This window comes from Podarcis pityusensis, assembly GCF_964106645.2.
Source record: "Podarcis pityusensis genome assembly, chromosome: 14".
In the NCBI taxonomy this organism is placed as follows: Eukaryota; Metazoa; Chordata; class Lepidosauria; order Squamata; family Lacertidae; genus Podarcis; species Podarcis pityusensis.
Window position 1 is genome coordinate 16163811 of NC_138039.1, and position 26977 is coordinate 16190787.

The window sequence follows — 26977 nt, forward strand, 5'->3', positions numbered from 1 at the left end:
TTCGAACCGCTGACCCTCTGATCAGCAAGCCCAAGAGGCTCAGTGGTTTAGACCACAGCACCACCCACTCCCTGAGTCTAACCACCACACCACACTGGCTCTCAAGTAGAGAGGGAACTCCTGGGACTCAAAGCCCGCACTGCAAGCACCACAGAGTACTTCCTTACTAACTTAGCAGACAGTGAGATGAAGAACATAGTTTTTTGGTGGAAGAAGCAGTGCAGTGGAACAGAAACAGTGCTGCGTGTGAGCTAGGCAGAGCAGAATGGAAAACTAAGCTTTTACATTCTTAGTTATGTCACAGTAGGCTGCCTCTCTTGATCTGCAAAGAGCAAGTGAATCATTCTGCCCCTAGGCAGGGGAGTTGGCTGCTGTCCTGACCTTCTTTTCATCCTTCTTATGATGTGACCATTGCCAATCAGAACTTTTTAAAAAAATTAAAATGTCATATTGCAAGCATCATCTTTTCACTGTAGATTTGCCTGGCAAAGGATCTTTGTCCCCCGCCCCCCAGTAATACATCAAAGCCTACCCAGATGGCTTCCCAAATTCCTAGAGCCCTGTTTAAAATATCTGAACCCCCAGCGTGTCCTTCACACATTGGCTTCAGATAACAAGATCCTCAGCGTGGAAAGGACTGGTGCGTCCAAAGCTTTTAATCATTGGCATCTCAGCACTGTGCTCTAAGTTCTTAAATAAGCTGAGCTGACAAAGTCCACTGGCTACCAAATTTCCTGCCTCTGTTAAATAAAGCTTATTGCCAAGAGAGAGAGAGAGAGAGGATGAAGATGAAGATAAGGTTGCTCCGCATGGTAAGGACTTGTTTACTTGTTACATTTCTCCCTGAGGAATTGTTCCCTTGCTGAACACGTCCCTGTGGATTCTGCACCCCCCCCCTCCTAGAGTTGGACAGATGTTACTTTTCTCGATTTTATATTGCTCTGGCAATCTCATCCTTCAGTTTGAGACATGGCTCAGTTTCAGAGCCTGTTTCCAATGCCCTAGCTTGGCCCTGACGAGGCTATAGCTCAGTGGTAGAGCATCTGCTTTGCATCCAGAAGATTCCAGGTTCAATCCCTGGTATCTCCAGGTCAGGCCATGAGAAAATCCCACCTGAAACCCTGAAGAGCCATTACTAGTCAGTGCAGAATACTGGATGGTCCAACACTCTTAACTCGGTATAAGGCAGCTTCCTATATTCCTATATCAACCTTGTTAACAAGGATCATTTTGAGGATGGGCTATAGCTCAGTGGCAGAGCATGTGCCTTGCATGTAGAAGGTCACAGGTTCAATACCAGCAACTCCAAGTAGGGTAGAGGGAGACTAACATCTTGTCAGCACAGTAATGAGTTCTGCACTCCCTGAACTCCCCATTGCTCATTGTGGAAGGTTCCTAAGAAAATAAAATGAGCCCTGCTGGCCCATCTAGTCCAACATCCTGTTCTTACCACAGCCAAACAGATGCCCATGGGAATCCCCAAAGCTCCTCTTCTATTTTTATGTTCTTATTTAGCTAGGTAGTAGTGTTCATATTGAGGCCCTAAGTGCGGGTGGCACTGTGGGTTAAACCACAGAGCCTAGGACTTGCTGATCAGAAGGTCAGCGGTTGGAATCCCCGTGACGGGGTGAGCTCCCATTGCTCGGTCCCTGTTCCTGCCAACTTGGCAGTTCAAAAGCACATCAAAGTGCAAGTAGATAAATAGGTACCGCTGTGGCGGGAAGGTAAACGGCATTTCTGTGCGCTGCTCTGGTTCACCAGAAGTGGCTTAGTCATGCTGGCCACATGACCCGGAAGCTGTATGCCGGCTCCCTCGGCCAATAAAGCGAGATGAGTGCCGCAACCCCAGAGTCGTCCGCGACTGGACCTAATGGTCAGGGGTCCCTTTGCCTTTAGTGTTCATATTGCACTAAATGAGTTTCAAGTACTCTATCAGAAAGTGTTCATTGAACCATCTTGATCCTAGGAGGTCCAAGTTGCCTCCATGGGACAGGTGCATTCAACCAGCTTAGGCTGCTGCTCCAGCCTGGATAGAGATACTCTGGCCTTGGCGATCTATTTCCTGGTAAACTTCAAATTTGAATGCTGCAATATATGGGCCCGTCTTTGAAGATGTTTCAGAAACTGCGATTGGGACTAGGCATTACAGTCACATAAGGCCAGTGCTTTGCCAACTGCAGTGTTTTCCAGTTCGTTCTGCCCCACAAGCAGAAAAAAGATGCAAGACAACATATTCAATGGTCAAAAAAGGTTCTATTTATTAAATTTTAACTGATGAGAGGATCTGTCAGTTAGCCAAATACCTAAGTGCAATTGGGGAAAATCAATGATTACATTAGAAGGAACCATCCTTCACCCCCACTGGACATGTAAGACAATGAGTTAATTGCTCCCCAGTGAAGCACTGGGAGAAGGTCTCCTTGTTCTGGGAGAATCAGCTAAGTGACGCCCAAGATGCCAGACTCCGCTGTCTAGCATTCACCATGGTGCACAGGCCAGGCTCTATGGGCACCCCAAGAGTGTGCCCTTATAATGCCTCAGGGTGGCAGTGAATTTAAACCTTTTCTTTTCTTTTCTTTTCTTTTCTTTTCTTTTCTTTTCTTTTCTTTTCTTTTCTTTTCTTTTCTTTTCTTTCCTGGCCTGCACTGAATGCCAAGCAGCCAAATTATGCCAAATCAGCAATTGATGCCGGCTGGAACATGTCCTTGAATTCCGATAGTGTCTCTTACTTGCTGGACGGAGACTAGAGAGGGTCATGTGCGCATAGAAAGGATGCTATTGTACACAGGTAAAAATTATACTCATTGTTCTGCCCATGTTTTCCTCTGACCCTGCCCACTGTGGCCATGTGACCTTCAGGCTGAAAAGGGTTGCCCACCCCTGCTTTGTAGCATCTGCCTGTTTGTTTGTTTGTTTGTTTGTCTGTCTGTCTGTCTGTCTGTCTGCCTAGCAATCCCATGCTCAGTGTACAGGGAGACAAAAGAATCATCAGAACTTCCAGCCAGGACTCAATTTTAAAGCGGGTGGAAATGAGAAGGTGACTTCCTTTCAGCTTCCTTGCCAGCCTGCAGTAATAAGACAGCTCTTCAGCCTTCTTTAATTATATAACAGTTAGTAAGCCTGATAAGATCTCCTCCCCCCCCCCCCACCCTCCTGTGGGGAAATCCTATAATGTCATTTGCAGTTCTTTCCCTGCCTGTGATCACTTCGTAATAGCTTTCGGCTGAGGTTCAGTAAATCAATATGGCTACACACCAATCTGCACCAGCTCTCAGTGGATCCATACCAACCCTTTTATTTCTTACTCCCATAGTCTTCACAGGACCTTGCCAACTGTCGCTCTCAGAAGAAGGGAGCGAAGGGAGGTTTCCATTTGCCCTGACTGCCCTGAAGGAGGGGCAAAATTCCCAGATCAGTTCAGGATTAAATGTAAAGGTAAAGGGACCCCTGACCATTAGGTCCAGTCGTGGCTGACTCTGGGGTTGTGGCACTCATCTCGCTTTACTGGCCAAGGGAGCCGGTGTACAGCTTCCGGGTCATGTAGCCAGCATGACTAAGCCACTTCTGGTGAACCAGAGCAGCACACAGAAACACCATTTACCTTCTCGCCAGAGCAGTACCTATTTATCTACTTACACTTTGACGTGCTTTCGAACTGCTAGGTGGGCAGGATTAGGACCCCCAAAAACCAAGCTCAGCACACGCCTACTCCCACTTACTAGACTTTGGAAAGGAGGCAGGAAGGCACTCCTTCAGCGAGGCAGCCTGTGTGGGGGAACCAGTTGTGCTCTCCTAAATCTGTCCCCTCTCTTGTTAAGCAATACAAGACATTAAGAACATAAGAAGAGTAAGAAGGCCAATGGCTCATCTAGTCTAGCATCCTGTTTTAACCGTGCCCAACCAGGTGCCTGTGGGAAACCAGCAAGCAGGATTCAAGCGCAAGAGCACTCACCCATCCTGTGGTTTCCAGCAAATGGTATTCAGAAGCATTTGTGCTTCCATCTGTGGAGGCAGAGCCATCACAGCTAGCAGTCATCAATAGCCTTATCCTCTGTGAATTTGTCTAATCCTCTTTTCAAGCAATCCGGGTTGGTGGGCCACCACTGTCTCCTGTGGGACTGAGTTCCATAGTTGAACGATGTGCCACATGTACTTCCTTTTGGCTGTCCAGAATCTTCCGCCTTTCCATTTCATTGGATCTTCATGGGTGATTGTGTTATGGGGGGAGGGAGAGAAAAGGTTATTGTCTAGCTTATATTAAATATTGTTCTGGGTTTGCTCTTGTAACAAGGAGTGGTGAAACCAAAATACATTAACTTGCAACCTTAGACCTGATGTGAACACATAATGGCTTTTTATTACACTTGCTTTGGGAGGCAACACTGTGGGAAGGTTGTTGTTTTTTGGGGGGGAGCATTAAAATGCCAGTAGCTCATTATATTTTGCACATGAATAGAGGCTTGTAAAGCCGCTGGTTTGTCTTCTTCCATGCATATATTTCTGTTACTGTGGTCTGTCAGAGAACTCCACAAGAAGTAGGGAATCATAAATATTGAAAAGGAGATGTGTATTGACTCTTTCGATTTGCTCAGAGTCATCCCCCTTGTGCTTTTTCTGACCTGGGGGAATTATCAGTGAGATTTCTCTAAATGTCAGCTTCTGTTCCTTGAGCATCTCAAATTAGTAGGCAGGCCTTTGACTGATAATCTCGCAGGTTCAATGGGAAGCAGATTTCCACCCCCGAACTTCTTCCCCTACCCCCTTTGCAGCAGGGATCCACACGCCACCGGGTCTTGAGAATAAATTTGCCAAGGATTCCATGCACGTTCAGCCTTCAGACCAGTGTCACCGTGGGTGGCATTCACATCGAACGCAGGTTGAATGTTGGCTGAGATTCAGCGGCTGTTTCAAGGCTCGGCTGAAAGAACGCCCTGAGATATTATGCCAAATATCTGAGTGATGTGCCCTGGCTGTCCTACTGAGCCCCACTGCAAAGGATACGTTGGAACTGGAGAACCTGCCAATATTCAAAAGCAGTAGTAGGGCAAATACTTTTATAAGACTGGCTCAAATTTTACAGAAATAAGTAGAGAGACAGCAACTTTTTTGAGCTCTTTGGAACACTTATTCTGGCTGAACAAAAAGGAAAGGTGAAGGAAAGAGAAATGTTGCCAAGCATGGAGATAAACATACAAAGCCCAAACCTACAATGGCTATGTTCTACCTCCACTGACAGGGGCATTATGCCTCTAAATATCACCTGCTAGAATTTACAAAAGGGGAAAGTTCTGTTGCACTCATGCCCAGCTTGCAGGCATCTGGCTGGACACTGTGAGAACAGAATGCTTGGCTAATTGGGCCATTGGACCAATCCATCAGACAAAAAGAATGATGGAATTTCCCCCCACACAAAAATAAAGGTATCTGTTCCAGCAAGAGGCAGTGATAGCCACCAACTTGGAAAATAAGGAAAGCAGGAAGGAAGGGGCACGGTAATGAGCATTAAATTTCTGCTTGTTTTCCAAAAGTAGCTTTTACATAGTACGAAAGATCACATAAAATGTTTAAATTATCAGGTAAGGGAGCACTGTGAAAAGTGGAATAAAGTGCTGTCTGAGTGCAGCCTTATGCCCATCAATTTCAATGACTCTACTCTAAAATGGGACACTACCTAGAATATTTAAATTTCCCTGTCTTGCACTAAAGGTAGCATTTCTCTCTCAAGCTTCCACCCAAAGAAGGTCAGTGTCAGTGACAAAACAATTCACCTTGTTTGACTGTTTCCGCTCCCCACCCCCCACCAAAGGAGCTTTCATAGAAACAATGGCATGAACATTATATTCAGCATAGACCCACTGAAATTAATGGACCTGAGTTATTCATACCTGTTAATTTCACCGTGCCTACTCTGAGTAGGACTAGCACTGGACACAACCCAATGGGAAAGCTGAGTGTCAATGAGAGGAGAACGTCCATTGCACCATCACCTCTGCTTTGATTTGCTTCCTTAACTTTATTTGATGACTGCTATTAAGAAGACCCACCCCCCACCCTGTTTCCAGAGCTTTCCCTGGTATTTCATTATCTAGCTTGAGCTTGAATTTTTGCATGAAAAGTTTTCACATTAGAGTAGCATTCCCTGACGAAGAGGAAGATCAAAAAACAAAACCAGGTTCAATTTTTGATCTGCCGCGCCTGTGCTTCATCTCTCGCTACCTTTTTTTAAGTCAACTGTAAAAGAATATGACACTTGGGCATGATTAGTTCTTCTCATTCTGTACCTTTCCACTGGAGGGAGGGGGCTGCCAGTTTCATGCTCCTCCCTTGATCTGCCGAGTTCCGAAGCATGAGTCAGAAGTGCTTCATGTCAGAAATTAGGATTCTCTCCAAGAGCCATGAACTGATGAAGTCTTTTGTTGTTTTGAGACAAAATGCACTGAGTTCTTCTCTTTCAGAAGTTAGTCATCCTTTTCTCAAGGCTTTCTCTCTCTCTCTCTCTCTCTCACACACACACACACACACACACACACATATTAAAACTGAAACAATATTTGCAAGCTGGCCTGAGCAATTATTATGCTTTGAGATTCTGGTGCCTTAAATTAAAACTTCTCTTCGTTTCATCTTCTGCCTAGTGTAGGCACTTGAACCTCAAGTGCTGGAAGTCGTGTTCACTGGTACTTGGGACAAAGGCCCTTCAAAATTCTCAATCTTGGGCTGTGTCATTTTCATTTTACTTAACGGAAGGATATGTGAACTAGAATCTATCCTGTGTTCTCAGTAATTATATGCTAAAGGTGTATAATGTGCTTTGGGGGTATATTTTAGACTTCAACATTGTTAATAAAAAGTTTTAAAGCTTTAAAAAAGAACATTCTCCATGATGTTTGTGGAAAGAGAAATTTATTTTGGGGGGCAGGGGAATTTATCTAATTTTTATGGGGGAGGAAAGACCACTGCTTGGCCAGGACAGGCACAGGCCAAGGACTCTGGGGGCTTGGAAGGACCCCTCCTTGATGCATCACAGGTGCATATCTAGTCACCATCATCTCTGTGCCACTTGGAAGGCTAGCAAAAGTCAGCTTCCGTGCATGGTGGCTACCCGCATTGCATTTTGTGTAAATGGCAGACAGCCACCATGCATGGGAGCTGACTTAGTTCCCATTCAAAAGCATCATCACCAGTCCATCGCTGCAGGGTGTCTCCAGGGGTTCAGTACAGGGTGGGTGATTGCCACTGCTGCCCAAGCAGTTGTGGTGGCCAAGGAAGTTGGTGGTGGCCACCTACACAAGCAAAGCTAGGTCCTCAATTGGAATGTGTATGTGTTGGGAATGGGGGCCCACCACTGACACCAGCCCAGGGAAGAGATATTCCCTAATAGTTTCTTGAGGGCAAGAGTTATCATTAGCCATTGCACTAGCATGGCTTCCATCTTTTTTCATTAAGGTCCCCATCAGCACTACTGCTAGTGAAAGCAGTAGCAGCCTGGCCGCCATTTTGTAATCCCCCACAGTGCCCCAGGTTTAGTGCCATCCCAGGGTTTCCATACTCCTCTTGCCTAGGGCTTCAAACTTAAAGGTCTCTGGTCCAGTCCTAGCCAATAGAAACACAATGTCCACAGGATTCTACATCTTGTCCTCAAGTGTAGCTAGAGTTTCTGCCCAAATAATGCCTCCCGCAGTTCCCAGAGAATTAATTTAGAACAACGTACAAGATAAAAACATGCATTTATGCATCCCCTGTTATTATTCCGAGCCCTTTAATATTACTTGGGGGTAAAGCCTTAATTGCTTTTCTTGTTATCCATTATCTGAGGACATTTCTGAGACATCCCGTAATGAAAAGACTATTCAGATCACATCACAAGCACCACAGCAGCCTTGGTTATTGAATAATATTCTTTTTTTTCCCCTCTTGGTAAAGGAAAGGGCATTTAAAATCAAACAGAAAAAGCCAGTAAAATGATTATTAAACATAAGAAGGCATTGCATTACAGAGCATCACAGATGCACTTGGAGATACATCATTGCAAACTTCAAAAAACCATTAGCTGTACCTCATCGTGGGTTTTGTTTCTATTAAAAAATTGTTATAAAGAAAACAATAACAATACAAAAATAACAAGCCTCTGCACCTCCCACTTCCCTTCTTCTTCCAACAGCAGTTGTATTACAAAAACACAAAATTTGTGAGCATCATTGGTTGGATCCCATAATCAGGTAAGTTTCAAACAACAAGGGATGATAGCCCTGAATTGTCCACTCTGGTGGACAGCAGCTCACCCTACCCTGCCTCATCTCCTAAAATGGTAAACTGAGATATTAGGGACTGAATCTGTGAGATGCTCCCAGGGTCTAGTTGTGACAAGAACACCTGGCCAGAGACTAGAGTCACCAGCTAAGGAGCTAGACTTCTTGACTCTGAACTTGATGCTGGTGATCCAGGGACTATTGAACTGAGGATTGGCAGGCAGGAGCCTCCCAAGCCAGATCCCACAACACCAGGCCTGTAGAACTGGAGCCAGGACTCTGTGGACACCTTTCCCTGGGTCTGGGTTACACAGAGTCAAACCCTTAGTTGATCTAGTTCCATACTGTCTACGCTGACTGGCTAGTCTTTCCAAGGCTTCTGTTTGGGGGTATTCCAACTCCTACCAGGAGATGCCAAGGAATGGACCTGGGACCTTCTATCTGCATAGCAGATGCTCTGCCCCTGAGCTACGGCCCTTCCCCTTAATTTACATGCATTTTAAGTGAATTAAATTGCACACATGGATAATTGCTTCCTTCTGGGTGAATTCACATGAGCACAATGGTCGGAATAGCAGGTGGGAATCTAAAGGAAAGGAAGACTGCATTCACTTTCACCCTGGATTGGTTACTTTCAGCCTGGAAGGGTTTTCTTTCCCTTTGAAGACTTTGAGGATTTCTTCACCAGGCTTTTTAAAACATGAAAAGGTAACCTATCAAGATGGGACGTATCTCCCAGGGTGAACTGATGCCAAAGTTCTCCATTTTAAATAATATTCTGGACTCCTTTTCCCTTTCCCTTTTTTCTTTCTTTTTTTTTTTTTTTTTTACAATAGCCATTATCTCACGCTTCATTCAGAATCACTGTAATTTGAGTGTGGAAGGAGCAGCATGGGCATGTCACTCTAATGAAAGTCTTTGTATGAGATCTGGGCAAGTGGTGTCAAGTGTACAGCTTGCCTCAGTTCCAACATACAAGAAGAATTCTGTTGCATTCTCATTTCTCAAACCAGACCAGCTAGAAGAAATGCTGAAATTAGGCCTCCTATCACCATTCGCCAGCCCTCAGGCAGCTCCTGTGATCCCAGCAGGTTGGCAGGGTCTACTACAGATGCCTACCTGAGACCATCATATATACAGGGGGTGTCACTGCCTGGAGTTGACAATGTGACTGAAATAAGCTCCATCCCAAGGTATGTTGCACTCAGGTCCTTGTTACAGGCTTCCCATAGGTATCTGGCTGCCTACTTTGAGAACACGACACTGGACTAGATGGGCCAGCGAAGCTCTTCTGATGTTCTTAATAATCTTCTACAAGGAGTAATGGGGAGCTCAGGGTAGTGCTCATTACTGTGAGGATAGGACCGGATGTTACAGTTTGCTGGAGAGTCTCTCTTGTGATCCACAACATGCAGGAGTGTATGAGATTTGTGGTGGTGGGCATCTGCTTTGTTGTCGTTTAGTTTATTAGTCATGTCCGACTCTTCATGACCCCATGGACCAGAGCACGTCAGGCACTCCTGTCTTCCACTGCCTCCCGCAGTTTGGTCAAACTCATGCTGGTAGCTTCGAGAACACTGTCCAACCATCTCGTCCTCTGTCATCCCCTTCTCCTTGTGCGCTCCATCTTTCCCAACATTGGGGTGTTTTCCAGGGAGTCTTCTCTTCTCATGAGGTGGCCAAAGTATTGGAGCCTCAGCTTCAGGATTAGTCCTTCCAGTGAGCACTCAGGGCCGATTTCCTTAAGAATGGATAGGTTTGATCTTGTAGTCCACAGGACTCTCAAGAGTCTCTTCCAGCACTATAATTCAAAAGCATCAATTCTTCGGCGATCAGCCTTCTTTATGGTCCAGCTCTCACTTCCATACATCACTACTGGGAAAATCTGCTTAGGCACTGTAAAAATGGGATTATGGACTTAGATAGGCCACTGGCCTGATCCTGCAAGTTCTTCTTATGTTCTTCTAGCAGCTCCCTCTTGGGACCCAGCCAGTATAAAATAAACAAATATGTTTGGCAGTCCTTTTGCCCTAAACTCCTTGCTAGATTAAAACTACGGAAGTTCCTATGACAAATTAACTAAAAAAAATTTAAAAGACCGTGGAAGGCTCCCACTTGCCACTTCCCCCTGCCTTTGATTAAACTTCATCAGGGTCTAAGAGACTGTTTTTAACTGTCCTGAGCCAGGGATGCAGTCGTGGGAATGGGCCAGTTTCAAACTGGTAGATCTCAAAGAAAATGTTTCCTTTTAACATTTAGGTGTGTTGAGTGTGTTTTAAAAAAGAAAAAGAAAGAAAAGTTCCTTTTGCTTCATTGCACCTTCTGGAAAGAAATTCAATCAGCCTGGAGTAGATCTATATTGCTGGCAATTGCACCAGCTGATTAATACCTGCAGGAGCAATCACTTACAGTACATCATCTGCAGACTGACAAACAATTTATTATCAAGGGCTTAATTGCTTGTAATATGATAGATCCTTGTAACGAGGCAAGCCAATTTAGAAATGTAACAGTATGGGGGAAGGGCAGGAGGGTTACATTATGGGGATGAATGACCATTGAGGTTATCTTTAGAAGAAGAAAAATGAGCAGAATGGATGTTCATCCCAACTGCATTACCAGTCCAGTAGCAGAGTGTTTCGTCCCCGTTATCTCATTCATAAAACAAAACAAAACATGGGGATCAGAGAGCCCAATATTCCCCTACTCAGCCATGTAGCTTACTGGTGACTATGGGTTAGTCACCTGCTCTGAGCCTAAGCCACCTCAAAAGGTTGCTGTGAGGACAACATAAAGTGGGGGAGAAACATGTACGCCATCTTGAGCTCCTTGAGAAAAGGCGAGATATCAATGTAAACAACGTGGACATTGTAGAAACTGTTTCCAGTGTGCCTTAATTTTTATTGTCCTGTGAACCGCCCTGAGACCTCCGGGTATAGAGGAGTATATAAATTCAATAAGTTATAATAATTTTGCTGGAAGATTTACCATGAGAATGGATCCTAATGTTGATATTTCAAGGAAGATCCTTCTACTACAGATCCAGCAAACAATCCACAAAACTGCTCAAGCTATGACCAAGTTGATGGAAATTTTGTCCAGGTCCCTCAAGTGTGTATTTTGCTCCTGGGGCACTCAGGAGAACAGAAACATGATAATGGTTTGCCTGTTAGTTTTTTTACAGTTAGAACAAGCCCTTTAAAATACAAACACCTATAATAGAAATATACAGAGCAACGTGGGGGGGGTGAGGTTATGCGTGTGCTTGTCTGTATGATAACATGAATATTTATATTGTCCTACATAAGTGACTTGGTTCCACGCAGACTTGACAGATGCCAGTAACTTAGGTACACTCAGAAGCTGAACTGGGAAAAACATCACATTGTAATCTCCTTTGTGTAACAAGCTCTAATGAGCAGTAAACATTAACTGTGTTAGAAGCAGGCTAAATCCAAGGGATGAATTTCCTAGGAAGACTTGGCCAGATCAAAGAACACTATTGTTATGCACATTCCTAAGTACCCCCTGCTCTTAGCTTGAGTCCATATAACAATGCAGGCCAGGCTTCTGAAGCCTGCATTGTGATGTGCTGCCCTGACACAAAACATCCAGTCAGGCACAAGATGGGTGTCGACAGGGGCTGGCTGAAGTGTATATAAATCAGACCTTTTTCGCTTAGAGCAGGGAACACTCAAGAACATATGTAACAACCATCACTATGCAGGATCTCCATGAGGCACTTCCCATCGCCAGACACTGCAGAACAGGTGCAACCTTCCAGGTGTTGCTGAACACCAACAACCCACAGTCCTAGCAAGCAAGGCCAATGGCCAGGATAATGGGAGTTGTGTGTCGAGACCCCCAAACCACTCCTTCGTTGATGAATAAGACACAAGGAGATGGATATTAGGTTAATGTTACAGTGGTACCTCGGGTTACATAGGCTTCAGGTTACAGACTCCGCTAACCCAGAAATAGTACTTCAGGTTAAGAACTTTGCTTCAGGATGAAAACAGAAATTGCACAATGGCGGTGCGGCAGGAGCAGGAGGCCCCATTAGCTAAAGTGGTGCTTCAGGTTAAGAACAGTTTCTGGTTAAGAACGGACCTCCAGAACGAATTAAGTATGTAACCAGAGGTACCACTGTATTGGGCAAATTTAGGCCACAACTTTATTGGTTACAGAATGTGAGCAGTATTGGCTTAGGCATTGGAATTGACCCGACTATATCTGACTCCTGCCCGTCACGCAGGGAGTCCAGTAAGGGTCAACCACCGGTAGGGGGAGCCCCATTGATGCAAACCAACTCGAGCTTCCCCAGGGTTCCCAACGGAGTCGTGGCATGGCCCTAGCCCCGCCCCGGGCTTCGGACAAGATCCACACCCCCGGATTTCTTTAACGGAATACCCTTAAGCTTGGAGGGGCAGGTGATGGCCACACCTCCCCCAACATAAGATCAACCAATGCCTAACCGCCAAACCTTACAAAGTTGTGACGATTGCTATGAGGTATGCCAAATGGCCTGTGCCAATTTGCCAAGTGGGGAAATTCCTACCAGGCCCCTCAATGGTGACCAACTGTGGTCCATAGCAAGGCCAATGCCGAAACCTGAAAATTAGGGAAGGAGGGAGGTAGATTAAGGAAGCGAGCCAAGAGTAAGCTTTCCGACTCGCGCCTCAGTTTAAATGGGGCCCGGCCACACCTCCCCAGCCAGTGGATTGGCTGGCTGGACAATGACATGGCCAAGAACCTCCGGGTGATGCAAGACTTCGTTCCCTGCCCCCGGAGGGGAGTGGGTGGCCATGTGGTCCACCGCAACTCTTCCCCACTGGGAAGTGGAGCGGATTTGCTAGGTCTAGCCACCTAGCACCTGCAATGCTGAGTTGCGAGAGGTGAAATTAAGAGGGTCCTCTGGCTGTTGACTAATGGAGACCTGGCAACTCACCACTGATACCAGGTGCTGATCCTTAGCCCTGAAGCTCTGATGAGAACAAAGTGTGGGTCTTGCCCCTTAGTGTGCAGGTTGTATAGGTCTTGCAGGAAAAGACAGATGTATGCAGATTTAAAAGGTGGCTTGCTAATTGGGGTTCAGCCGCAAAGCTTATCTGGGTGGACAATGCCGCTGAATTATTGCCACTTGCCATCTTACACAGAAAAAAAGAAAGAAAAAAGAAAGGTTAACTACCCAGGAATAGGAAATTAATAACTGAAAAGAAAGCCTTTGCGCAATGTTAAAAAAACAAAACTTTTTTTCATAATTATGTCAGTCCTGTGTTTCTAATCATTCCTCATGTTGAGATAAAAGTGTTATCAAAAGGATTGTGTTTGAATGAGAATTATTTTTTTCTTTTCATATTCTGAGCAGCACCATGAAGACTCTTAAACGTAACAGGAAATGTCAGGTTTACTGGGAAACGCATGGCTTTTTCTACAGAAGTGCCAAGACTTGATGTACCTTTGAAATTATAATTCACAAAAATAGATTGGGCGGGGGGGGCGGGGACCAGGAAACTTTTAAAACAATGGTGTAACAACTTGTTACATGCAGTTACATAGCTATCTCCTGCAGCTTTTAAATACATATTTTTGCATCATCTATGCTTGTTACCTCCATTTGCTACTGTACTCTTCCCTGATAAGAATGTAAAAAGAGCCTCCTGACTGAAGCCAATGGCTATCTCATCCAGCATTCTGTCCTCATAGTAGCCTAGGTGCCTAACCCTTTGTACCCTCAATGCAGCTCAATGGGGAAGGAATTTCCAATCTGCCCATTTATTCCTACTTGCCACTTCTGTTTCACAAGAGGATCTCTTACTCCAGGACTGCTAAGCTTTCTCGGGTACTTGGTTGAAAGCTTTTTGAAAGTCCAAGTGCATGATATCAACTGGGTCATCTCTATCCATATGCCTGTTGACACTCTCAAAAAACTCTAATGTTGGTGAGACAGGACTCACCCTTGCAGAAACCATGCTGGTTCTGCCTCAGCAAGGATTGTTCTTCAATCGTGACTCCCAGCACTCAAAAAAAACTACAGTTCCCAAGATTCTTGGCAGGAAGCCATGACTGTTGAAGTGGTATAAGAATGTCTTTTTGGGGAGGGAAACGAAGTTGCGTGTTTTTAAAAATACATGACTGTATTTAGGTTTCCTCCTGACAGGATTATTTTTCCTTGGCATTCCTCCAAAGCTTGACTTTCTTCATTGATTTTATTTTTAAGGAAAAGGAAAAGAAAAGAAAACATGTTCAGTTCCAACACAGTTGAAAAGCTTTAAGGCTGCTTTAAAATTGATCTAATTGTGTTTTCTGTCTTTTAATCATTGTATGTATAAAACAAAAACAAATGAAGGGTGACCTTTGGATAATTGATTTTCAGTATGGAAATTTCCCAGCAGAAATTCTTTGCTGCTGGTGCTAAGATTTAAAACAATAAAATGCCCCACTCTCTTCAAAGGCTTGCGTGTCTAATGTCCACACCCCAGACCCATTCCTTAGCCAATTCCTATTAATAGTCTGAAACTTGCATTACAACTTTAGTAATGTGTTCTCATAAAGACATGGGTGACTGTCAGGGCATCTACAGGTTTATAGCTCTGTCAGCTGCTTGAACATAAAATTCATGGCGTGATAGCAATAGTTTCACAATCACACCAAATTCTAACCTTTGGCTCTGATCACTGTCAGGCAACTGAGAATCCATCTTTCCTGTTTACATGTTGGCAAGTTTCTAGCCCTCACTGCAATGGAACTAAGCTGAGAGAATAAATCCACCATGATCCTCCCTCAGCTGTCACCTACCAGGTTATAGGAGGGAGGATCATGGTGGATTTATTCTGTCTGTTTTCAGCACTCCCACAATACAGCAATGTGGCGGATGTCCCATTCACACAAATAGAAACTTTTTTCAAAGCCTTCTTGCCATGTGAGGAGGCTGAGGAGAGGCCATTGGCCAAATCTAAAGGACTCATGGGTTATATCTGGCCAGCATAAGCATAAGCTTAGCCTCTCCCCAGGCTCCATTTTAGGTTAACCACAGTTTGTCAGATCATCCAGACCTTGACAAACTGTGGTTAATTTTAACTATGGAAACCAGCCAGCATCAAACTGTGGTTAAAAAAGTTGACTTGCTTTCATTCATCATAGTCAAGATGGACCACAGTTTAGTGTTTGGGTGACATGTGAAATTGTGATTAATTCAAAAGAGAAGCAGAAGCTTCCATCATCTTCCTCATGGTCATGTCAAAGAAAAAAAGGAAACTCACATGCCTGGGGAAAGCTGGGCCCATTTACAGGGGTAGCCAGCACAATGTGTTCCAGAGGTTGCAGGCTCCAGTTCCCATCAGTCCAAGCTAGCAAGGCCAATGGTCAGAGATGATGGGAGTCGGAGTGCACTGACATATGGAGGGCACCATATTTTCTGGTTTAACATTACACCTCAACATAGCCAATGTGTCCATCTTCTGCAGCTAGTACTTTCCACTAGCTAAACTAGGTAAAAGGCATTTCCGTGCGCTCTGGCAGTCGCCACGGTCCTCCGTGTGCCAGTAGCGGTTTAGTCATGCTGGCCACATGACCTGGAAAACTGCCTGTGGACAAACACCGGCTCCCTCAGCCTGAAAGCGAGATGAGCGCCGCAACCCCATAGTCACCTTAGACTGGATTTAACCGTCCAGTGGTCCTTTACCTTACTTTCCACCAATTTATATCAACACTGAGAAGTGAAATATTCCAATTAAACACCAGAGCTCCTTCAGCAAAATGCATAGATTTTCCCAGAGAGCCATAGGTGGACTCTCAGGGACCTTGTAGAGAGTCCATATACCAGGTCACAGTTCTAGCAACCATCACTTGCATGAACTTATTTAAATAGGAAAGCAATAGTAGATTTCAGTGTTGTCACAAAGTATCTTTAAATACAGTAATTTTGTCAAATTATGAGTAATTTTCAGTTGCAAAGAAAGTCTTCTGCTGTTTAGGAGAAATAGGAAAGGAAAACAAGCTGAGCTATTATTGCACATTTCAGAAATCTAGTCCCACACAGGCACAGAACTCAAGTGTTGTCATTAAGAGTAAATTATTTAATCAAAAATATGTATGCATGTATATTCACAGCTTTGGATCAGCAGCCTGCTTGTTACTCTGTTTCCCAGTTTTTATATCAATGCTACTTGGTTTTTTTATTTTTAAAAAATCTATTTTTATTAAAATTTGTAAAATGTAACAAGAGAGGGGGAAATTTGCATACAGACAAAAGTAAATGACAAAAAGCACTAAAATCATATGTAATATAAAATCCAGCAGAAGACAAAACAATTGCAATCATTTTCCATGCAATAATTTTTCATACAAACTTGCTAAATTAAAACATGAAAGAATGAAGGCATGAAGTGTTAAATTCATCATTTCCCTTGCTCCCCAGTTCCTTGCAATCCAACAGAAATATAAATGGCATGCCTGCCTAAATAAATGCCACACCCTCTTTTTGGGGGGGAGCAGATTTGCCATACCCTCCACCCCTAAAGAAAGAAGAGAAATGGTTTAGTCTGGGGTGGAGCATGTTGTGGCATGTGGGACAGATTTGTCCAATGTGGGAAGAGACAGTTATCATGCTATTTAAAGGGCTCCCTGCCACACTCTTTCCACTTCTTCATTAAGCATCCACCCTCCCACGGTTTACACTGTGGACCTTGCTAGTTGTTCTATTGAGGTATGAGGATGAATTTTGTGGAGAACCCCTGACTCCTCATTTTTGCCTATTTCACACTGTCTGGTGCTGTTTGCAATGGGTGTGAAATGAATTCTTTATTTTTTAGATTTAAAATCTAGAGATTTTTTAAAAGCCAGTTAGGGATAGGGAGTGATGGTCCTTCTTGTTATTAAAGAAATCTCACTAAATACCCACCCACCAACCCCAAAAAATCCACAATTATCCATTTTACTTGATTTTTCAGTGGGTATTGATCAGTGAATTAATTTCATTAATTATCTCTTTTAAATCTGGTTTGTTTTTGTTTTTTTTATAAGGAGCCTGCTGAAATACAGGCTGTTTCTGAAGAGGATGGGCTCTATTAAGAACGCCTGTTGAACAAAGAAGGTAGTGATTTTATCTGTCTCCAAGTAATCTCCATGGCTGCTTCAATCTAAGACAATGGAATCATTATGCACAGTTTGGTAGATATGAAGAAACTGAGATTGAGAAACACAGGTTACAAGGACAATGTTCTGTTCTGTTCCAGTTTTATCAATCACTGGCAAACCTTTGAATTCAAAAACAAACATTTGATTCCATACAAGGAGGGAAATAATCTCAAAATGACAAGAAAGCCCACTATTGGTACATTTTTCACTGTAAAAGGCTGCAGTCTGAACCCCTGGCCAGCTGCTGTTATACCCAACCTGGCCTCCTGCCAGTTTCAAGGATCATCAGAATGCAGGGTGTCTCTTGCTTTCAGAGACCACCAAGTGAGCCTCTTACTCTCACAAGCATGGATGCTCTTTGTCATCATCAATCCCATCTGTTCGTAAGTTTTATTTCCTCAGTTAGGTACTCCTGGTTGCACTCCCACAGCTTCTCTGTAGAGGAGGTTCCCTGCCTAATAGAATTCCTTCTCAATTCATTAGTGGGCTGAAGACACTAGAAGCTCAGTGTTATGTACTGAGTTGAATGGGATCCAAAATGCAGCAGTCTGATTGGTCCTAGAACAATAGGTTTCAGAATGCAGTAGTCTGATTGGTCCTAGAACAATGCAGCAGTATGACTGGTCCACAGGAGCCACCCAATCCAGCTCCAGGTGGAAGTGAATCCACAACCTGATTGGCCTACAGGAGAATCCCGGAATTAGCCAATCACGTGCAGCCCATTGTGTAAATAATGTATATAAAGCAGATATTGCAGGGGAACTTCCATTCCTCCTCACCACTATGAGCTGAATAAAGAGCATGAAATCCACTCTCGACTCCAAGTATATTTCACTCAGCTTCTTGTTTTTGTCAAATGAGACTCACCAACTCAGGAAATGGCCAACGGCACTCCTGCAGATGATCTCAGCAATCAAGCTGGAATATAAGGATCCCCGAGGTGCTCAGAACCTAAGTCATTCAAGGTTTTGAAAATTAATACAGGGACCTTGAAGTTGGCTCAGCAGTAGATGGGCAGCCAGGACATCTGTTTTAACAATGGTGCTACATGTTCTTTGTCAGATGCCCCCGTCAGCAATCTGGCTGCTGCCTTCTGAACCATCTGAACAAGGTCCAAGGGTAGCCCCACATAGACTGCATTGCAGTACACATTTTTACCAACAATTTTCCCTAACAGAATGCATTTCCTATGTTAATTTTGCCAATGTATGCATTCATATGCACACTTATATGCCTTTTCGTACACATTCTTTGGTTGGAGAAGGACACTGAAACTTTCAGATGAGTGTGAATCTCGAAGGGTGGCTTTGGTTCACACATTATTTCAGAAAGTGTAAATTAGGAAAGTTTGCCTTTAAATGTAAACTGAATCGAATTTCTCCCCATCCCTAATTGCCTTTGATCCTGAAAGCAGAATATATCACCATCATGGCTAGCAGTTATAGACAGCCTTATTTTCCATGAATTTGTCTAAGCCCCTTTAAAACCATCCAAGTTGGTGGCCATCATCACATCTTCTGGAAGCAGATGTGATGGTGGCTGTAAAGACATTGAGGGCCATTTTTTGTTCTGTTAATGGCCTATTTTGGGAGAAAGGAGGCTGCACAGCTAACAGAGAAAGAGAAACCAAGGATCTGCCTCAAAGGATAGAACTCCTTTAGTGCAGTGAAGGCCCCCTTTTTAGACACATTAAAGACTTCCATTTTCTTTCTAAAACACGTAGTAAAGTGTTATGATTCCATTGAACAGAATTTTGGCTATCTCTGCAGCAGTTGTTCTACACCTGCCTTTCAAAGCAATTAACATCTGAAACATTGCGCTGTACATCAAATGGGCCCTTTTGCTTAGCAAATCCAGAGTGTTTTGCCTCTTTCCTATTATTATCTCCAGGCAATTCCGGCAGTGCTTCTTATATAATCATACATTAAGTAACCAGAGCTATCTATTAGCTTTCAATCATCACATATGAAGGGATTAAGGGGAGCCCGGTTCCTCCAAATACAAAACAATGGGACAGGAAGCAGAAGATTTAATATTGTGTCGGCGGCGCCTTTTGTCAAGAAAACTCCTTCACTGTATCAAGCATTTTGATAGCTCAAGGAAACAAGAATGGTGAAGACTAAGATGAATGCTCGCCTTTTTTGCTTTCAAGTACTCCAAGTCTATATACCTGCCCTTACTCTCCTTTATCCCCAAAGAGTGCTCATAACCAGGAATGAATAGCTATAAAGATGGGGACAGGGTGAGAATTCAGGCACAGAGGCCAAATGCAGCCCTCTCCCAAACCACAGTACTCTCCAGCTCTGTCTCACATCCTTCTTTGTTGTTTTTACAGTGGTGCCTCGGGATGCGAACGGGATCCGTTCCGGAGCCCCGTTCGCACCCCAAACGGAACGCAAGATGTGACGGCGCGTCTGCGCGTGCGCGGGTCGCATTTCATCGCTTCCGTGCATGCGCGTGATGTCATTTTGAGCATCTGCGCATGCCCGAGCGGCAAAATCCGGAAATAACGTGCTCCGTTACTTCTGGGTTGCCGCAGAGTGCAACTCGAACGCGCTCAACCCGAAGCACATTCAACTCGAGGTATGACTGTACTTGACTAGAATGCGTCCCTGAACACCAATAAGATATAGCTCTCCCCCTCCCCATATGCTGAAGACACATCACTTACCCCTGGCCTTCAACAGTTGAGATGTTTGGGGGCAGGGGTAGGCAACCTAAGGCCCGGGGGCCGGATGCGGCCCAAACACCTTCTCAATCCAGCCTGCAGACGGTCCAGGAATCAGCGTGTTTTTACATGAGTAGAATGTGTCCTTTTATTTAAAATGCATCTCTGGGTTATTTGTGGGGCATAGGAATTCGTTCATTGTTGTTGTTTTTCAAAATATAGTCCGGCCCACCACATGGTCTGAGGGACGGTGGACCGGCCCACAGCTGAAAAAGGTTGCTGACCCCTGTTTTGGGGTGAACCCACCTCTTCTACGCTTGCTGCTTTGGTTCAGAATTACTGTTTTCGTAGTTCATAGAATTCGTAGTTCGTAGAATTACTTGTTTTCATAGTTATATTATTTTTGTAACCTGCCTCGGGTGTCATGGGCAGCCCCGGACAGAAAAGGAGGAGGAAGGAGCAGGAGTAGATGAAAACCTGGAAGGCTGGTACCCAGGAATGGAGAGTAGAAATCCTCTCCTTGTGACTCAAGATGTCAGAGAGGGGAAAGCAGACTGGTCAGCTCTCTCCCTTCCTGTGGAGTGCAGAGACTCATCAGAGAGCAGGGAAAATATTGTCTTTGTTCTATTCTGAATCCTCCCCAGAGGTTATTATTTTATTTATTTATTTCAGATTTTTACTCAGCAATATTTGACATTTCTAAGAATGGGTATATAAAATGTATTTTTTAATAAATAAAAAACTCTTCTAAAAGATCAGGAAGATTGGGCCAGTGAGATGATTTTTTAAATTTAGATTCTTTACTTTTGGATCAGATAGTTTCCCCCCAGACAATTAGTTGAAGTCCTGATTGAAATACCATTTGCTGCATTATAATAAAATATTTTAAAAAAAGAAAAAAAGAAAGAAAGGCAGAACTCTGAGCTAATCGGAATGTTTTGGATCCCTTTAACCTGGTTCAATTAATATGACTTCTGTCTGACATTCTACTTTGAATTAAAAGCCTCTGGATATTATCTTTCCAGGAAGACAGAAGCATACAGCAGTATCATCTTTTTTATAAAAATAAATGAAAAGAAGGCATGGTGAAATCATTTTTAATCAGATCCACCATGACTTTGCTTAACCCCTTTGCCAATGCATGGGAATTATTTTTTCCTTATCATACAGATTCTTTGTGGCATTTCCCAATCAGAAATTGCATCCAAGCCTGCCAAAAATGAGAAGATGACGTGCTGATTACCGGTACATGATCAATGTCCTCTGAATAATCATATCCAGGTAAGTTGTCAAAGTCTCTCATTCCCCTACTCTCAGTCTCTGGTCAGGGGATAGAGACATCATGATTGGTGATGAGGCAATTATTTGAAATTGGGGTTTGTGTGTGCTTAAATAGGCAAGTCCCCCAGCTCACTTAGAGCAGCAGCAATCTGAGGTGGGCACAGCTCTCCATTTCCTGAAACACCTTCCTTGAATTACTGGCACACCTCTCTCCAGAAAGCTTAACAAATACACCTCCTTAGGAGGAAGGGGATACCAGCAGGTATAGACTCCTTCCACATGGGTAAGAGCCCCTTGGCAGCATATGACACACAAACACAGAAGAGAAGAGCCTTAGCTGGGTGGTAGAGTTTGATGGATACATATATAATTATGTATGGTGCAGAGAAAGTGGACAGAGAATTTGGGGCCAGCCAATGAAACCGAAGGATGGGATATTTAGAACAAATAAAAGGAAAGCCTTCTTCACAGCTGCTTAGTTAAACTATAGAGTGTGTTGCCACAAGACGTGGTAGAGGAACTTTTTCAGTCCAAGAGCTGTAGTTCCTTGCGGGAAACCTTCTGGGGGCCATATAACAGGGGTGGGTGGAACAATGGGTGGGACTCTTAGTTTTGTACAGTATTTCAGACCCTCCAAGTGTCCCTGTTTTCCAGGGACAGTCCTGGATTTACAGAAGACATCCCGGTTTCTGATTTGATCCTGGAATGTTCTGCTTTTCTTTAGGACATCCCTATTGTCATCAGAGAAATGTTGGAGGGTATGGAGTTATGCAACCCCTGAGCCATCTGAAGGCAGCCCTGTATAAGGAAGTTTTAATGTTTGCATTTTATTATGCTTTTATATATGTTGGGAGCCACCGAGAGTGGCTGGGGCAACTTAGTCAGATGAGTGGGGTATAACAACAACAACAGATGTCCCTAGTTTCTTTGGATAAGAACAGATGTCCCTAGTTTCTTTGGAGGGTATGCTATATTTTGGCAAGCAAAAGGAAGGCATTATTATAGCTCAAGAAGATGTTCTCATCTAGCAAAAGAACTGGAGGAAGGTGTGGATAATGACTGGTGACCGGGGAGAGTCCTGAGGGCCAGACAGAGAGATGGAGGCCTTCATTTGGCCCCTAGCCTGAATTTTCCCCTTTCTTGGGTTTAGAACACCTATTTGAGGACAGAGAAGTTGAGGGTTGCAGAATAAGAATTGGGACTCTTTTGGGTTGGTGGCGTTTCCTAAAACCTTCTGCAGAGAAAGAATAATGTCCCCCAAAGACTTGGAACAAACTTCAGATGGGAAGCAGGAAATAAATGATCTTGTTTAATGTATGGATCCACATGTCAGCTCCTGGTTCCCTTGCCCTTGCTGGCTGACCCTTCACTGTCAGAAAAAAATGATAGGCTATCTACTTTAAGGACTAAAAAAAAAAAATTCTAAGCTAGCTGAAAGTAACATTTCCAGACAGGGAAAGAAAAGGGGAGGGGGAGTCAAAAGCTTCTGGTAGCTATTCAATAATAGCCAAGGTATTTGTATTTCAAAAGCAGCTCTTGGCTGCAATCCAGAGAGTGGTACAACTCTACTAGAGCTGCGTGAAATGTTCACCCATTTCAATATTCAGGCCAAAAATTGCCTCTTGGGGAGCCAAATATTTCTTCTGAACAAGCACACAAACACATTAAGAAGTCGCGATGAAGAAATCGCAGTTTCATCTTGGTTAAGGAAGTTTTATTCTCCAAGTTTCATTACGAAATGAAGCTTACTGTTCAGCATACACACAGGAAAGTGCACTTGACATTTCCATGTGGAATCTGAAGTATAACACTTCCCGTAACTCATGTGAGAGCAAAGGTTATCAGTGGTTATTAGCCACAATGGGTGTGTTCTCCCTCCTCTGTTGGAGGCAGAGGGCCTCAGAATAACAGTTTCTGGGAAACACAAGTGGGGAAAGTGTTGGTGTGCTCAGATCCTGCTTACTAGGCACTTGGTTGGCCACTGTGAGAACAGGATGCTGGCCTAAATGGGCCACTGGTGCGATCTAGCTAGGCTCTTTGTATGTTCTTATCTAATAACTAGAGCCTCCTGCCAAGAGACCAGGTAGAATTTCAAGCTACCAAGGTATATTCTTCCTGCTTTGAGCTTTTTCCACCTCTTAAAATTTGTGTTCAAATTCTATTTCATTGATCTGATAAATTGGTTTTTCGTGTGTTTTTTACCTATAGACTGAACTCTGATTTCCTTAATAACCCCAAAGTTGCATCCAGACTGTGTTAAGTTCTATCTAGGTTCCATTAACATTGAATGAACATTAGCCATGAATTCCTAGTTTCCATTGAAGTCATTTTATTATATTTTATTTTTATTTTTTGTTAATAAGTCACTTCTTCTCCTGGGAAAAGACCACCAGGTAGGACCTTCACCAATTAGTGGATCTGTAAGCTACCTTGTTTTCCATAGTTTAGCTCCACCTACCTGTAGCCCCTCATGTTCTCCCTTGTAGAGTTTTCCTTTCCCCACCCTTGAACCTTTCCATTTCTCTCTCCTTGCTTGCCACTGGACTTTACTAACTTGGGCTTGTTTCCTTACGTTTCCCTGTACCTTTATTTCTCCTTATAATCCAATTTTCTCTCTCCTAGTTTCACTTTCCTTGCTCTGTAGCCCATCCATGGTCTGTAAAGCCATCAAATATCTGTCTGTTCAATCTACCTAGCTCTCTGGGACCTCTCTCTCGCATTCCAACATCCTGCCTTTTATGCAGCTGCTGTGAGCATCTGGGTAATGCTGCACAGCTGCTCCTGTCCCATCCTGTCACCTCCAGCTCACCCGTGTTTTGATTTGAGCTAGCAGAGAGACAGGGACAACATAGATGGCAACAGCATCCTCACGACACATAACAATATGAACATTATCAAGTGAAATCCACATGAGACTCCTTAAAATGTGCCGCAAATCTTCCACCAAGACACAGCAATTAATAAAACAGCATACTGAAATAAAAAAAATATTAAGAGTTACTGTAAAAATTGGGAGCAATAGGTCCAATGTGCTTTCTGGGGGAGGGCATTCCACAAAGAATGAGCCCTAAGGACATCTGTCAATCTACTACAGACTTCCTCAACCTCAGCCTTCCAGGTGTTTTTGGCCTACAACTCCCATGATCCCTAGCTAGCAGAACCAGGGGTCAGGGATGATGGGAACTGTAGTCTCAAAACATCTGGAGGACCGAGGTTGAGGAAGCCTGATCTAGTATGTCTTATTGATGGGCCGGAGATCAGAGATCAGAGGCTGATTTTGGAGCCCAGGCAGCCTCATACAAGTCAAGCAGTCCTTCTCATAACCTGATCTCAAACCATCTGGGGCAGTGATAGGCAACCTGTTGTCCTCCAGATCTTGTTAGATTACAACTCCCATCAAACCTAGCCAGCATGGTCAGGGAGATGAATGTTGAATCCAGCAACATCTGGAGGGCAATAGGCTGCCCATCCCTGCTTTAAAGAGTCCACTTAACCAGAGGGCAGACGTCAACTGAACTCATTCCCTTAGTACCAGGGCCAGAAGAATAAGAGTTGGGGCCTATGCAGACATCTTCCCCTGAGTCTGAGTTCTCCTCTGCTGCATTGCCAGTCCAATAGGGCAGGGAGTGCATCAGAAGATGTAGCAGAATTTTCCCATTTTATTTCATCTTTGGATTCATTTTGTGCAGATAGAGCTTTGCAGTCTGAAATCTGTGTATGAGCCTTGGTAAACCTTTCCTAGTAGAACAAACAGACTGTTTTAAATATGAGCAAGCCTGTGTTCCCTTACAATTCTTAGCACCACTGAATGCAAACATATAAGATATGTCGACAGATAACAAAACACTAGGAGATCGGCCAAGCATAGTAATTACACAAATTCCTAGGTCAAGAAGAGAACAAAAATATCAACATAGATAAATGCAGACATTGGCAGGCCACTGATACACAGAGCAATTAGTCAGAAGACCATGAAGACACACAGAAGATGCTTCTGTGTATCCACATGAGAAGGATGGGGTGGGCTAGTCAGAAAAGCCAATGGATTTCTGCGTGGTTCAAGAATGATGACAGTGTGTTTTGACTGTGCAACTGGAATGGCCAAGATTGCTGTAACTGTCTGACTGGTTAAGCTGTAATCACCTGTGTAGTTGGATGTGTATAAGGATTGTGCCTGACATCAGTAAAGGGCAACATCCCTCTGATTTTATTTATATATTTTTGGGAGGCTGACCCTACGTAGGTTTATATTAATAAAGGCCTAATTTTTCTCTTAAAGCCTGTGTCTTTTGGTGTTTCTTTGGGGAACCACAGTAGGATGAACCTTTTACAACTTTTAAACAAAAAAGAGAGGTGCTTGTGCTATAATTGACCTGCAATGTTGCCATGCCTCACTGTGCTCCATGGCCTTCTCCTAAAAACCAGGATAAGGCAGCAGTTGAGATGTTCTGCTGCTTGTTTACTTTCTTTTGGTTTGGCTTTTTTTGCTGCATTTAGATTTCTTTCTGTTTGCTCTGCTTTTCCTTGATTTTCCACTGTATGTTGCTTGCTTATCTTTCAGAATTTAATTGCTAGCTACCATGGGGGGCTGCTTTCACAACATAAAAGCAGGATAAAAGTCCTTATAAGAGATAATAATAATAATAATAATAATAATAATAATAATAATAATAATAATGGGAGAATTGTGAAAAAAATGATGTATGGTGCCCAAGAGTCTCTGTGACATGGAGATGCATGTTGAACAGCTGTTCTAAGCAGAACAGAACATTACTCTTTCCAGGACAGAATCTCTTCCAAAGCAATATGTCAGGAGCTGGGAACTTCCTCTATGTGCCACTGCCCCATGTGGTGAGTCACAGAACTGCAGCTTGAAGCACCTGCCTCATCAGTGAAGTCTGATTTAACACAGTCCTCCCAAATTTGGGTGTGTTCCTTCCTGTATTCTTTTGTTGATCCAAGCTTCAGGTTTGTGCCTTGTTCCTCTCACCTGGTTTATCATATTCAGCCATAAAACTCACTGGGTAGCCTTGGACCCAATCACTGCCTCTCAGCCTAACCTAAACTCACAAGCCTAACCTAAACTCACAAGTTTGTTGTGGGGATTAAATGATAATGGGGAGGACTTTGTCCGCCAGCTTGAGCTCCTTGCAGAAAAAGGTAGGACAGAAATGCAATAAATGTAAGTAAGTGGCAAGAGGATAGAAGATGAAGATTGCCTTGCCTCAGAGGAGGTGAATATTGGAGGTAAAGGGAAGGAAATAATAAGGTCTAGGATTGTTAACTCAGTTGTGAGCCTGGGGAAAGAGAAATCAAATTTATTCAGAAACTTTACTGAAACAGTGTGGGTTGTGGGTTAGGATTGCTCTTTTACTTTGCAATCCAAAAACCTACTTCCTGGCAGTAAATCTCACAGACCTCAATGGGAATTACTTGAGAGTAGATAAAACAAACAAACAAACAAAATTCCTTCCAGTAGCACTTTAGAGACCAACTAAGTTTGCACACGAAAGCTCATACCAATAACAAACTTAGTTGGTCTCTAAGGTGCTACTGGAAGGAATTTTTGTTTGTTTGTTTGTTTCGATTACGGCAGACCAGCACGGCTACCTACCTGTAACTTGAGAGTAGATCGGCGTTG

General features: G+C 43.6%; 1 long non-coding RNA gene across 2 annotated transcripts; it reads left to right on the forward strand.

Moving 5' to 3' along the window:
* The first annotated feature begins 619 nt into the window (after positions 1 to 619).
* Positions 620 to 21289, forward strand: LOC308463462. 2 transcript variants are annotated; one of them, XR_013979595.1, is made up of 3 exons: positions 620 to 812; positions 9263 to 9442; positions 21226 to 21289. It is a non-coding gene; the product is annotated as an uncharacterized lncRNA (long non-coding RNA). The 2 variants fall into 2 exon arrangements; XR_013979596.1 differs by lacking the exon at positions 21226 to 21289 and adding an exon at positions 17274 to 18429.
* The last annotated feature ends 5688 nt before the right edge of the window (positions 21290 to 26977 follow it).